Below are 14,126 nucleotides of genomic sequence, written 5' to 3' on the forward strand. Positions count from 1 at the left end.
GACATTTTCACTTGACTCAAAACAGCAGCGTCTTCTGTTTGTATGTGAAACATTCATCTTTGCAAAATGCAGTTCATTTCACCTCTTCCCACTCAAACATTTTCGCTCTTCCATTTCATAGATGGAAGATGTAGCGGAAAAAGACATTTCATCATCAACCATCGCATCTGTTGTGTGTGTGAAAACTCCAGCTGCCACTCTGTAAATCTTGGCATTACATTTGGGGACTTAAAATAAAATTAAATATAACTCATGTATAACTATGATATCAAAGTCAGCAATTAGTTTGGCATTTTTATTGGACATTTTACAAAAAATATACAAGCATTTGTTACTTTAAGATATTTCCCTTGTGAAATGTAATACATGACAAGTGAAAACATATATTCTATATATACTAGGGGTGGGCGATATGGCAAAAATATCATATCACGATTTATTTCAGGCAGGATCACGATTCACGATCTTATCACAATTCATTTTCTTGTTGTTTTTTAAGACTATTTTGCAAGTAATTGGTTTTAAAGGAGTAAAATAACACAACTTTATTAATCATATACAATGTAGCCTAATTATTCATTTAAACAACAAAGAACTGATTCATTTTGTTTAAATAACATTTTAAAGATTTTAATATACATTTTTTGATTTGATCTCCCCATGAATGAATGTGCCGTTTGCTTCTGCATATTTAAAAACACAAAGACAGGGTGGGACTTGTTGCAGATATTGACTGGCGTTTACAATAGCCAATAGCGCTGAATGAGATTACGCCCTCCACACTGTCATGTAGACTGTGCGAACTGGTTCAGCTCTCAGTGAGTAAACACTTTCTTTACTCCCCGGGGGTGACTCAGCTATTAAAGCACCGCTAGCAGCACTGCTAACCGAGCTAACTAGCTACAGATACAGACAGATACAGTTAGCGGTTTAGCAAAAAGTAAATGTGTCTGTCCATCAACAAACTCTGCAAATAACCTCGGTACTATATTCCCCGTTAGTCTCTGTGTTCGGTCCCGTTCATACCGTGTTCACTTGGAAGCTGCTGAGCGCATTTTTGTTGACCACTCGCTCATCTTCAGTTCTGGGGCGCCACTCACTGATGTTATCCTGGCCTGAAAACCTCCAGTGCTTGAGTAGAGGTATAACGTTAAATTAACGTTAAACACAATACACTCCCCTGGTGCTCTGAGCTCCCAGTCCGGGCTGATTCAGATGACCACTAGGCTAACTGAGCTAATTATATAACAGCAGCTAGTTAGCTGCGGTTAGCAGTTATTTAGCAACAAGTAACACTTTCCGTTTATCAGCAACCTCCGTAAATCCTGAGAGTTGAGGCAGAGCAGCTGGGGGACACGGGGAACTTTGACGTTAATTTTATGATGCCCAACAGTTACAGTGTTTCCTATGTAGACATCGGAGTACGCAGGCAGCGAGGCAGCTGATTTACGTCGAAGAACTAGAACTGATAGATTGTGCACTGTAGCACGATAGTAACAATCTCTCTGAAAAGGCAGATCGTGGAGACATTTTAATCATTCACAATCAAATATCGTAATATCGCCCACCCCTCATATATACATTCACACACATGCAACATAAGGTTAATGACATACGCCTATGCAAAATAAATAAATAAATAAAAATAAATAATTGAACTGATCAAAACTACAACACTGCATTTATTTTTCCAAAGGCACTTTTAACGCAGAAATATCTAATTTTATTTGATTAAATACTCTTCCAACTGTGTGAAAAATTCTAACAACGTATTAAAACTGATTCAAACTGATTTAATATGCCTCCTCCTGCTGTGAGCAGGGAGCTAGTTACTTAGCTCCTTTTTATCCAATTCACTGCCCTTTAAATACACTTTTAATGCTATGAATTAAAGTCCACATTTTTGCAATTATCGTAAATCTAACCTTTATCTCTGCTGAAGGCATAACTCTACTGCACAATTAAAACCAGTCAGTAAATCACAAAATAAAGTTCTGAACAAACTAGTCTTCACATCTTTTTGGCTTAAATGAGATGAAAGTTTGTTTCTTTTCTGGATTTCCTCCCGGGGATGAGCTGCAGCCGATCACACAATGAGATGGTATTTCCGGAAAGCTGTATATTGCAGAAAACGTGCATGTGGCTCGACAAAGTGTTGTGTAGACGTCCTTTCACAGTCAAAAGCTCCTAGAAGTCTGGTATTATATTTCAAAGAAAAGAAACACATGGCTGGACAGTGGCTGGACTGTGGGGAATAAGACTGTTGCTCTAACTTCAAGGCTGATGCCTCCCCCAGATCTCTAAACATTGAGGCTGAACATATTAATGGTTGATGGTGGCTTACATCACAGATGAATGGGTATGTTGGCAGCCGTGCAAATACCAATTGCAGTACGTAGATGTTTTCTACTGGATGTATTTTGTATCCTGTATTTTTTACCCTTTTGTTATCGTTTGTACAATAGAAGATTATCTTTAAAATGTTTTTGTCATATTTATTTTAGTTTGTGTTAATATTTACCCAATTATAATGTTCAGTTTAAAATTAACCAGCGCATTCTCACTCCCAAGTTGTCACTCACGGATGGATGGTCAGGACCACTCGGCATCAGTTTGTAGTGCTCTGGGAAGCCCCTTAGCATCATATAGTTCAACGCACTGGGGGAAGCCCCGTAGCATAAAGATACAGTACGTGAAAGATATTTAACAGAAAAGTCAGAGCGAGGAGGTGGTTGGGGTGTGACCGGTGAGCCAGAAACCAGACTTTCACCCAGGAGACCTGTATTTGTTTCTGGTGTGAAACAAAAAGTTTTTTTTTTTTATTATTGAAATTGAGTAAGTTGCATATGTTACATTGTTATTAAACCAAGTAGTTTTGGTTTTGGTGCCTAAACCTAACAGAATTGTTCAGTTTCATAATGTGAAGCACTAATATTTTTTGGAAATCTAACCTGATGTTCCCTATTTATTGTTTTTAACATGACCATGGAGCCCTACACGACAGAACAGTATGCTAAAGGGGCGTTAAAAAGCAATGCCATGGAGTCTTGACCAAACATCCATATGTGACAACTTGTGAGAATGTGTTGGATTATGTCTAATGTGATTGCGGGAACACATTACAAGTCCTTAAAACATTTTGAACCTTACAAATAATTACTAATAATAGTTGACTTTTTACCCTTTCTGGCTCTCTGTGAACTTTGTCTTCTTATCTAACCATTTAATGATTTGATGAAGTTATTAGTTAGCAACCTGTAGAACTTGTACATCTTGAAGAAAAAATGTCTTATGTCTTAATGTATTATTATTTTTATTTTTTACTTCCAAATGTAGATTATAGAATTAGTCATGACATGGGTCATACTAATCTTTATAACCGAGAACATTTTGAAACTAACTATTTAACTCTTAGAGGATCTAGACATTATTTGTTTCCATTACAAACCTTCCTGGAAGTAAAGGTGACTTATTTGTTTGAGTCCAACCTGTGCAGAGGTGCAGAAAATCAGGTCACTTTATGAGCAAAGCGGCTAGTGGAGCAGCTGAGTGCTGCAAAGCAGAGGTCTGTGGTTGGCTGGTTGGACTGTGGCAGCTCTGAGGTGTGAATGTGTGGGGCTGCATGAATACAAAGCAGGAAGCTGTTAGGAGAGTGCTTGCATGCTCAATCAGACCTCAACAGATAAATAATGAAAACACAGAGAGTTGCGATAGCAGCTCCATGTTTTTGGTTGGGTGTACCAGCTGCTGTAGCAGAATGACCAGAGTGAAAATGTGAGTTTGGAGTCTGGGGAGAGAACGCACAATTTACTACAGTCAGCATTTTAACTGCTGCAGTTCTTCACATACGCACACACACAGTAACACACACACGCAAGCAAAAATACTCATACACATATGCTGAGAGACACACAAAGCGTATGTCGTACATGCGCATAGATGCAAGTGCAGTCAGCCCCCGCCACACACACACACAAACAATCAGACACAGTCACGTTTCCATCACTACATTACTTTCACTTGCATTATTTTCCTGACACTTACCGTAAACTAACATTAAACCAAGTCTTCACCCTAAATGTTATCATTTAGGTTATGGGGGTTTGAGTTTTGACCCTAAAAGGAAGGCGAGTGCCCAACTGTGTAAACATATTGTTTCTTTCTCTCTTTCACACACACACATTAACATGTTTAAACTATAACTCTCAGTGATACAGACCCTAGCTCATAAACATAATTGTAACCTCAGCTGCATTTTAACTTGAAGCATTCAGGCTTTAACTTTCAAAGATCATTTTGACAAAACATCGTCAATTGCCAAACATGTGTTTGAAAATCAGATAAAATCTCCTCCCTTCCAACTGCCATCGACCAGGCAAACTGTCCTCACCAACCAACCCGTTCTCACTTCCATGTTGTCACATTTGGACATATGGTCAAGACTCCTTGACGGGACAGAAACCGGACTTTTGCCCAGGAGACCGGTGTTTGTTTCCTTTGTGCAACAAAAACTCAACATTAATTGTTTTTATTGAAGTTCCGTAAGTAACGTAAGCGACATAAATAACTGTACTTACGCAAGTTAACTTACACAAGTTAAGTCACGTAAGTAACAGTTATAGTTACAACATTAACCCCTTGCCTTTTCACAACGCTCACCACTAGTCTAACCGGGCTTTGCATATTTAATGTTGTTAACTTGATAGCGGAGCCATACACGTCCAAATATAACATGAGGGGGTAACCAGGGTGTTAACAAGCAACGCCAGGGTGAGAGGGTGGGAGTTAGAATGTGTTACACTAAGCCAAACCCAATTCCTATGTTAAGCCTCTATCAGCCCTCTGAAGAAGTCAGGACTGGCCAATGGCAAATGGCAAGAACTGGCTTACACATTGTCACTTTCAACAGATGAAGCAAAGTCTGTGAGCCAGTTCAAGCGCCCAAACGCCACACTTACATTGATCCTCTCACTGCAACACATATCCATCACACCCTTTCAACCACGGCGCTGTACTTAAGCCACGAATGCTCTAAATCTTTTGCTGCTTTCCTGCTGCCACACCGCTTTTCTGAAAGTTATGCCGTTGCTTGTTGCTACCGCTGCCAGCGCCGCTGCTGTTGTTCAAATAGCATTGAGAAAGACCAAGCATCCATCTGTAAGATATTACCTTCCCCTTGGGGAGGAATTAAGTATCATTGCTCCCCAGTGAAAAATGTCACCGTCAAAACACAACCTTCATTTTCAGGTTCCCAAAAAATGTCTTTTAGAGAAATAAGGACAAGCCAGAGCACTAACTTTCCACAAATCACAAATAGTAAAAAAAAAGAAAAAGAAATAAGGACTGGATAAACTATCTTTAATTTGAACAACTAAAGTGAGGACAGGCCAAAACAACAAGTTCTAAAATTCACAGTAGTCCTCACAAAGATAGAAATACATGAACACACACACACACACACACACACACACCAGTTCCCCAAGCTCTGCAGTCTCATGTGTCAAATTTCACTTAGAAACCGAGTGAGCATTCATTCACACAGAAACATGTCATTTCACTGTCCAGCTGTCCCCTGTCATTAAGATACAGGCACTCGCCCTGGGAGAGAGAGAGAGAGAGAGAGAGAGAGACACCACATCTCCTTTGATCCATCAGCAGAGTGGTGAAATAGCAAAATAACTACGTGGCTTGATGGCTGAAGAAGGCAGCAACACTCAGAAAACAGAGAGTTGGGGGTGGAAACGAACATATTTAAATTTCACCGAGCTCCAAACAAAAAAAAACAACAACAAAATAAAGCAAACAGAGCAGGTCCAGCCGCCAGCCTGTTCTAATGGAGGGCTGGTCGACTGGGTGGGAGCTGATCTGCTGCTGGTTCTTTTCACTACCCTTTCTGTCAAGAACATTAATATTTAGTGACACTTCTGTTGTTGTTTTTCCGACAAATGAACTGCACGCACCTACCAAAAAAGCAATAACAAGACTAAGAGTCATGCCAGCAGCTCTGTAAGGCTGTCTTTTTGCACAGTGGGGATTTGAGACAAACGCTAACACATACATGATGACTTTTACCGATGTTGCAATGGGGTGTACAACTGAAGCTGAAAGTTGTTCCAAATTTCATGAAAAGCATATAGCTGTTGAGACATTTCACACATGAAATAAAAAGTCAGAGAGTAGGCTTCATCCTCTGGGAACCGTGAATGGTTCAAACTTAATGACAATCCATCGAATAGCCGATATTTCAGTCTGGACCAAAAAGAAGATCAAAACAACACTGCGATCCTTAGAGCCATGCTGCTATATACAGTATGTATATCTGAAGCAGTGAAGCCTTTTTAGTGATGTCAAAATGTTCCTGTTTCTGAAACAGAGTGGGATAAAAGGTAAAACCAAGCAGCAAAACTGTACGGGTACTTAAAAGTTCAGGTTATGAAGAGCTCCTCTCTCTGGATCTGAAGACAGAAACATCTGAAGCTTTAAAGCTCTTCTCAGAAACACACTTTTTAGAAAATATTATTACTGCTCTGATTAATGGATTTGAAACTAGTATGATTGTATCTGGATTTGAAATTACTATGTTAGAATACCATACTATATATTACATTATTTTTAAATGAGTATTATCTAATTTTTATATAAATTTAACCAGGTTTGCCCAACTGCGGTTAAAGAAAACTTTTGCAAGGTTGACCAGGAGAGTTGGTGACAAAACCTATTGTGGATGTTTAACTATTGTTTAAATCGTCTGCTCTGTCTCTTAATGTCTTTTCAATTATTATGGTGATAATTTCTGTATCATGTCCTTCTGTTCCCCCCACACAGATGAGCTGTTTAATCTAATTAATTCAGATTGTGTAATGTGCAATCTTAATAAAACAAGTTAAAGTTTTATCAGTTCACCAAATAGTCACCCACCCACACACACAAACATCTATATAATGCCTCTTGCTGAAAAATAAAAGAATTAAATGCACACAGTCAGTCCTTTTTCAGTCACTGCACATATCACATCCTAGAGAGAGAGAGAGAGAGAGAGAGAGAGAGAGAGAGAGAGAGAGAGAGAGAGAGAGAGAGAGAGAGAGAGAGAGAGAGAGAGAGAGAGAGAGAGAGAGAGAGAGAGAGAGAGGAGGAGGATAATATGAAACTCCGAGAGTAAAGTCTGAGAAACAGAGACAGAAATAATGAGAGAGGGAGGGAGAGCCCAGATTAGCGAGGCATATCTCCAGACCAGCATAATTACCCATCATCCTCCTCTGTAATACTTCTCTTATCGGTTGGCTCTTTGGAAAGAAGAGGTTAGGAAACTTAGGAAACTGATCTGCGCTTCTAATTTCTCTCTTCTCTGCTATCCCAGCTTTCATTGCTGCAAGTCAGTCAGGAGGTAGGAGAGAGGATGAAATAAGAGGAGAGAACATAAAGAAAGGAGAGTGAGGATGAGGCAGGGTGAGGGGGGGTGAGAGGGACGAGGAATGGATGTGAACAAGAAAGAGATAAAAAGGACAAGAGGAGGACAAAGAGGAGACGCTGAGGTCTAATTAATGTGATCACAAGATGGAGAGATGACGACACAAGAGGGAGAAGGGTAAAAAACTGAGAGATTCATTTAGAGACAAACTGCAGTGTTAAGTGATCCATAAGATCAAGAAGGAAACATTCGGGGACCTAGAGTATCTTCGCTCAGTTGAACATTGCAGTTTAGTTTTTCCTCATTTTGAATAGATCGTGAGCCACAGGGGTGAAGGAGGGTGTATTAGTAGGCGTGTCACTCACAATCTAGCAGTGTTTGTGCAAAGCTTAATCGCATTTTCTGTTGTCCGCCAACCATCTGCTGGCTCAGTTTGACAGTGCATGATGCACCTGAGTTTTGGGACATTTTTTCCAACGTTAATTGGTGAAGGCAGACCCACAAAACCCTGCACAAAATCCCCATGCTTTGCTTTTGCAGAGTAAAGATTAGTTTCTAATTGTTTGATTTCAGGGAATTAACTTGAATGACACATTTCTTTTATCCAGATCAATAAACATCATCATATTAGACGATTCTGTAAAGTCCCAGATTATTTTCAGTGACAGCATTTATTTGTACATTATGGTACAAAAGGTTAGAGAAAAACTGTGGTTACGGTGGTTCCTGTCCACTAAGAACCGAATTCCTTGGGGTTCTCAGCTGGCCAGATCCACTAACTAACGCAACTACACTGATTTACGTATTCTACATAGTCCGAGTTAAAACACTGAAAATCATCGGGGGTGTTGAACGTGCGTTGGGACATTCTGCAAACACGTTACGCACACAAAATTAAAACTTCTTTCTCTGGTCCTTATCAATTAACTTGGACCACGCAGCTGAGCACTAATCTACTGTCTGTCATCTCTGAAACGCAGGTAGCTCTTAAAGGATTTAACTGCAGTAGTAGGAGACCTGTTTATTTATTATTCATCATATTTATGTTTGTTGTTATAAGTACCATTTGCAGTTATTAAGTTAAAGGAACTTCCGTCGCAACAAATGTGCATGTTCATCCTATTTTTCAGTTTCTGAGCTGTCCTTGCCACATGTGGACCTTCTTTGTTGTACAGTGTCTTCTTACAGCAGGAAGAAAACATCTGGGTTCGTGGGAACGTAAAGTACAGGTGAAAATCACTTTAAAGAGGTGGTATCATGCTCATTTTCAGGTTCAAAAACTGCAGCTCCTCTTTTCACCCTATGTGTTGAAGGCTTCGTTTTAGCTATGGAGTGATACATCTTGTCTCTAAATGATCTTCGTTGGGAGTTGCACATGTGCAGCTCCTAGTTAAGGACCACTAGCCAATCAGAAGCAGAGAAGGGCGGGTCAGCGAGAAGTCCGTAAACAGCTTCAATTCAGCTGTAGGCTACATGTTGCCGACCAGCTTGGCATCATGGACTGGAGCAAGAGTTTCAGAGTGGTGAGTTATTAATCTGTAACAAACGTCTCTTTCATCCGTAAAGTTTTAACTGAGCTCTGTCTCTACATCACAGGAACAACTTTATGTCCACTGACTGTCCACTAGTGTTTGGAAGGGTGAGGAGAGCTGTGTGCTGCAGCTCACTGTTTTTCCACCGCTGTTTTTGACGGTGTGTCAGAGTAGTCGCAAGATTCATGCAAAATAAAGTATATTTTCACTTGATGATAAACTCAAGAGACTGTAAACAAATATTGCAGGGCTTGAGGAGACAAGATGAAGACAAAGGCCCAGATTTACTAAAGATTTACGTCAGCAAAAACGTGTGCAAACTTTATCACCAGCAAATGAACATGTAAGCTGATCTACTAACGGTGTGCATGGAGAATGACGTCTTTCAAAAGTGCCAGATAGCACCTGTTGTTCACTTACTATATTTGCCTTAATGAATATGCAATTTGAGGCATTTCAATTTTATTGTGCAAAGTAATGGGAGGGTAACATGCACATACCTTTATTTACTACACGCAATGTGATCTTACAAGCCTAAAAGCAATTTCATGTGCAACAGCATCTGTATTTAATACGTTTGAAAGGAATGTGCAGATATAATTAATAAATAAAAAATGCGCTCCTTTGGCTCTGATGCAGCCGCCTCTCTCTGTCTGCTCGAGTCCACAGAGTGGTGAGTACAATGTCAGGCCCACAGTAGTAGCTGATTGTTGACTGCTGAACACTGACTATTGTGCGGAAGCAGCCAATAGAATAAGCAAGTCACCACGCTGCAGCCCCTCCTCATATGTCTCAGCAGAGCTCCCCACAGGCAGAGCAAAGCTAGCGGAGCAGATCAGTGTAGATTACACTAGTTAACCATAACTACACCCGTTACTATAAGTAAGTGCAGCAAAACCAGCAGTTTTAGTAAAAAGCTGAGACTGCATCAGTACAACAATCACGAACGCGCACCAAGAGATACTTTAATCTGCTCTGTGTCATCCACCGCAGCTGTGTTCTGGTTTTACAAAAGCACATGTGCTAGTTCGGCTAATTTCTAGTTTGTCATAAACAAGCTACTTACCTAAAAATTGAGCAAATCCTTGTAAGCTCGGCTGCTTGTTGAGAGAAACCAGCTCCTCTCTACCAGCAGCAGCAGAGGGAGGAGGAGGAGGAGGACTGCCACAGTCTGCTGTCTTCAAACTAAACTTCACTCAGTATTTTAGGAATCAGGAATATATTTTATTAAACAGTCTCCATTTGTTTCCAGTGAGATATTGATTTTATAAAGTGACTTTGCTGCTGTAAGTTTTTGTTGCTGTTCTGAAAGCAGTTAGTTATAATGAAATATTAAATTTAATTACTGTTACTGCAATTACTGAATTAATTCTTAAATAACATATTTTTAAAAGGCAATTATTTAGTAATAAATTGTATCAATAAAATCCTGACAATATAAAATAAATTCAATATAAATGGCAGCAGGTAAAGACAAAGTTTATGATAATTTATGATTTATCATAGTTAACAAGTCCATCTCTGGGATGTATGTATGTATTTAATTAATTTAATTAAAGATTCAACATGACAATTAACTTTAATCTTGTTATTTTTAACAAAGTTTTGTGTTGGAGTTTGTGTTATTCTAAATTTTGACACGAAGATAAAAAATTTTCAAGACAAATATCTGTTCCAAATGTCGGTCAATCGGTTACAAATAATTGGGATCGGGATCGGCACCAGGAAAAACCATACTGGTTGATCCCTAATATCCAATATATAGCCTAGAAATAAAATTATTTTATTTATTCGATGAACTACATGAATAGAATTGTTTTTTTGTATTTTCCTTAAGCTTTGGCAATAGGCTACTGTTGTAAAAACACTCATGCCAATAAAGCAAATTTTGTTTCCACCTGACTTCTTTTCTCTTTTAATGCGGTGGCTGCTTTCCCTCCAGACTCTCCATGGCGGAAACCATTAAAACACAGAAAACCCTCATTTAAATACTCTCACCTCCATTGTGTTTGCTCATGTTGTCATCTACGCAGTAATTCAGTAAGTTGATCACCCATAACAGGTACTACAATTTCATGTGCAATATTTTAAAATGCACATATAATTTAGTACTCTTTATTCGGGATGTTAGTAAATCGGGCCCAAAGAGGAGATGAGGTGAAAGAGAGATAGAAAGGGAGCATTTGCCAGAGGAACGGAGGGAGGCAGCAAAGAGATAAAGAATGACAGATTGAAAGGAAGTGAGGGAAATATGTATGTAGAGAGGGGAGGAATGGAAGGAAAAGCATGAAGTGAGAAAGGTTTTTAATGAAAATGGAGCAGAACCTGTCTAACAGTGGATGGACTGATGGAGAGAAAGGGTTAAGAGGAGAGAAGAACAAGACAAAAGAGGATTAAATGAGTTAAAACATGCACAAATGGGGAAAAATAAAAAAGAGAGAGGCATAGAGGGACACACGTGATACAAAATTGATGAGGTTACAGTGTTACAGCTGTGGCAGTTACTGTTTTCCATTATTCATATGGTGGTTGAGTTAGATTGAGGTTTTCATGAGCACTGATTCTAGTCAAGTGGGTTTAAAATTGTTTCCCTGGGCGCCCACACCTCTAAAATTGAAGATTTTTATACCAAAGTACTGTATCTGTTTTTTTCAGGCTGAGAGATGTATTATTGTAAAGCCTTTTCAAATACAGATGCTCTAACACTGCGTCCTCTAAGCAAATGAATGGAAAGTATATTTCCTGACTTTTACTTTTTGTGCCAGAGATCATTTAAATTTGTCAGAGTAGGTGGACGTGCCAAATGATGGAGATTAAAGTTCCAGTATTTTCCCACCTTTTCAATTATTTATGTCAGCAGCTGGTCTGTTGTGTTGGCCAAACTAACAGGGAAACCAGAGGAACTACATGTTGAAGCCAGTATCTTACCAGCTTTCATCTTTATAAGAATCACACATAGGGATTAATTATATTAATTGTTCTCAACACAAAGAGTAATGTTTACTTTGTTTTCTGTTTCTTTGTGTGTCCTTATGTCTGATATGGGGAGGGGGAGGGATTTCCCCCTTTCTGGTCAATATATCCCTGCATGTGGGGGATTATTTTTACCCCTGGGGGAGACAAAATGTATCCCCCCCTTAAAGTAATCAATGCTACTTCACTAGTGGTGCAACGGATCACAAAGGTTTGGATCAATCTGTGGTGTTCTTAGGGTTAAATTTATTTTTAAATGCGCTGCTATGGCTTTGATGTAGCTGCCTCCCTCTGTCTGTAGTCACCACTCTGGTCTTGCTCAATCTATACGGATTACTGATTCTGTAATCCGTTGCACCACTTATATCTATGGAATTGGAAGGGGGATTTAATTCTTGCATGTTTATAGTTTTTTATTAGTGCTCCTGCACCTGAGGCCAAAACTGAATGTTTGTTTTAGGGCTGCAGCTAACGATGATTTTAGTACTCGAAGCTTGTATACATTTTTTCACAACCATTCATGCGTCCCAACACCCAGTTAACTCCTGACTGTGAGGTTACAACTCACGGCCCAAAAAGGAGAACAACAAACATTTTCAGCTGAGGACTGCGGCTGACTTCGGCTTCAACTCAACAATCAATCATGATTTCAGTTAAATGCTAAAGTTGCTGTTACTGTTACCTAGTCTGTGGTCCGCTGGCAGAACACCGGCTGCTTTTTGTTCAGCTGCCGTCGTGCTGTTGCCGAGACGGCATAAGTTTCGTTTTACGGTGGACGGACGGTAACATTACAGAGTTGTTGTTTTCTTTAGCTTGAAATAATCCCATACTTTGGACACTTTCTTCTTCGTCCCTCGCTGTTTTCTCTCTCTTTCTCCACTTTGCAAACAGCTCCATCGTAGTCACATCATGTTCACAGCGTAAGCGCGAATAAATATTCCGTGCGAAACAGTGTGCAATATAGTTATATGGATTAAACGAAGCCTCGATGCAAAGAATTTGCGTCGATGCACTTTAGTAATCGATTTAATCGTTTCAGTCATAGTTTGTTTAGTTTCCTGGGAAGTGATGACAGCATTATACGTGGGGGATGAGTGGTGTCACAGACACCCTCTGTAAATGGCTTCCTTTGTGAAAACTGCCACAAGATCCAGGAAGAACACCAACAGTACGGGGAATGAGGACAAGAAGAGTAAACGGAAAAACATCGGGATTCCATACAAGGCTGCAACCAGTGACTATTTTCGTAGTCGACTAATATGCATTGTACCTTTTATAAAAGGGACAGTTAACCTCAAATTGTTATTCTCATTGCGTTTTCTGAGAGTTTCTCAAAGCAGTTTCCCAAAATTAGTTTATATCAGAAATAACAATAACAGCAGATTATAAACTTAAATTATTTTGTTTGAGAATACCACTGGCAGAGAGTAACAAGTACATTTCATCAAATACTGACCTACATTTGCAGTACGTCGATTGCAGTTGCTGTGTTGACATTCCTTTATCCACTGTGCATGGCTTCGCTAGATGTGATTTACTGAAAAGGAGATTACTGGGGCTTTCTTCAACTTACTTAATGTTGTCTCATCTCTCAATTATATCCACTGGCATCAGAACCAGAAGGAGAAAATCTGCAGCTGCTGTAGCCCTGACGTGCGGTTAAATATTTGAAGAGGTGCGTGTCACCTAGTGTAGCTATGGTACCTGAGTGTGTGCGGTCTATCCCTATGCAGCCCCTATCATTGTGCACAGGCAATTATAATTTGAGCATTTATTTCACTTTTATGTCCGGTTTGGTCTTTAAATTACCTGGGTCACTTTGGCTTGTTATTCCACTTTTTCACTGGGCACTTATTTACCCTGACAATCCGCTGACACAGCTCATACACCTTTCATACAGGAATTACATTACATGATTACACACTCAAGGTAAATTCTCTGCCTTGACAACTTTGTCTTGGTGCTTGTTGGCATCAAATTATGCATGTCAAATCACATCACACTGCGCACAACAGACAGCTTTTGTTGTCTTAAACAGTCGATTTGTGCTTGTTCACTGGAAATGTCTGCCCACAGGTTTTTGCGAGTCACTGGGAGAAAATCATCAGTCTTTGTACTGACTTAAAAATCAAATCAGTGAGTTAAAACCTGCAGAGCTGTTGGTAACGTTCTCTGGGTTCTGCAGTACTAGTGCCCATTTCACATTACAGAAA

Source organism: Micropterus dolomieu, linkage group LG17, assembly GCF_021292245.1.
Source record: "Micropterus dolomieu isolate WLL.071019.BEF.003 ecotype Adirondacks linkage group LG17, ASM2129224v1, whole genome shotgun sequence".
Lineage (NCBI taxonomy): Eukaryota > Metazoa > Chordata > Actinopteri > Centrarchiformes > Centrarchidae > Micropterus > Micropterus dolomieu.